This window comes from Arachis duranensis, chromosome 9 (assembly GCF_000817695.3).
Source record: "Arachis duranensis cultivar V14167 chromosome 9, aradu.V14167.gnm2.J7QH, whole genome shotgun sequence".
In the NCBI taxonomy this organism is placed as follows: Eukaryota; Viridiplantae; Streptophyta; class Magnoliopsida; order Fabales; family Fabaceae; genus Arachis; species Arachis duranensis.
In genome coordinates this window covers 96782330-96784330 of record NC_029780.3, presented here as the reverse complement: position 1 = coordinate 96784330, position 2001 = coordinate 96782330, and positions in this window count along the sequence as shown.

The window sequence follows — 2001 nt, the reverse complement described above, 5'->3', positions numbered from 1 at the left end:
AATGAAGGATGAGGGAGAAAGAAGGAGGTGGAAGGAGAAAGAAGAATAATACAAATTATAGAAGGAAAAGAAGAAGAAGAAAGAGGTTGATTTTAATTTTAGAATGGTATTTTTTGTGTGGAAGTGCTTTGAAAGTTTAGTTGAACAATAATTTATGGGTTAATAGTTAAATTTATTTTTAAAATATTATTCATTCTTTAAATTAGTCATTAAATGATTTTTTTAGTCATATTAGTCATTAAAAGATAAAACGTTAGTCAAATTGGTCATTTTATTAGTTAGATGATAACGTGGTAAGTTAATGTCACATGTCACAAGATGATTGGTTAACGTGTCAAGTCAATAACACTAGTATGTTACGTATCACTTGACATGTAAAAAAAAAATTATTTATAATGAAAATATAGTTCCTGAAAGTCTATACATAAATTATTTTCATCCCTAAAATTTTAAAAATTAATCAAATTAATTTTTATATAATTTTTTTATTTTTCTTTCATAATATTAAATTTAAAATATTTTTTAATAGTACTAATTTTAATATTTTTTAGACCTTAATAAACAAATTTTTTTACATAAAATAATAAAAATAATTAAATTATTATAAAATTATTTTGTTATTTATATTTACAATTTTATATTTTAAATTGTAATTTTTTATAATAAATTTTTTTATTTAAATAAATTTATTAAATTATTGTTAATTATATATTTAAAAATTTAATATTTTAAAATTTCACTAAATAAATGAATTCTTAGGAGGAGGGGCATGGAAGCTCTTACCAGTTTACATGCATCATCAGTCATCAGGTCATTATGGCTGCCTATAATCCTATGCAAATTAATACTCATTGACAAAAGCACTATATTTATGCCATTCAGACAAAACTAAGGTCCAAATAAACTACTATAATACAACTACTTAATACGAGAACAGAGAAAACTGAATGAATTTGTATTCCCTGTCCAAACTACATGTATATACGATAATTGTTTTGAAGTTGTTATTTAGAATAGTCTAATTATCAATAGCGTTGACAAAATAGTGCATGGTATGAGTTTGCCTCCCTGCCTCTTCATTTTTGTGTTACACCAAAAATTTCTTCTTATATTATAATTTTTTCCCACTTTTTAATAGTAATCTTGTTTTTATTATCTAAAATTAGTTGTTGGATAATTTTGAATTAGTGATAAAAAATCAGATTCAACTTTTTTTTATAGTCCAAAATTTTATTACTACATGTGGACAACTTTGGGTTGGTTTCTAAAAATAGTATATTTAAAAAAAGGAATAATAAACGGAAAAATATTGTTTTGATCGGAAATGTCAAAGAATATATTTCTAGCATGAAAATGAAAAAATCATGATAAAATATAATCAATAAATAAATTTTTTTAGAAAAAGTATAGAGAATAATTAACTTTTTTTATAGTAAATTTCAATTAATTTTTCTCTTTTAAAATAACTTTTTTCTACTCATATTTTTTTATTATACACGTTTTTAATATCTGACTTCAATTCTAAATACATATTATCATCTCTTTTTATGACTTCTAACAAAATCATTACTAAATTTCACCATAACACCACCATTTATCTTATAAAATCACTATTACCTTTGACAACAACAATACAAAACACTATGTTTTAGCCAACTCCTTCAATTTTCACCGCCATCAATCTTCTATTTTTAAATTTAATGACCATATAGAAAATGTATTTTCACATTGAAGAAGACGATGGAGAAAACAAAGACAACGATGATGCAGAAAAGGATGGAAGAGAACAAAGAATACGAAGATGATAACGGAACCAGAGTTAGACAATGTATGAAAAAGACAAAGGCTACCAAAAAGATGAAAATGATGATGCAATACCTCTCCTTTCATTCTCTAATTTTACTTCAAAATCGTAAATTTTAAATTTTAAATTATACATTTGAGTCATTACTCATAAATATAAACTATAATAAATCGAGAGCTAAACTTATTTAATGAACA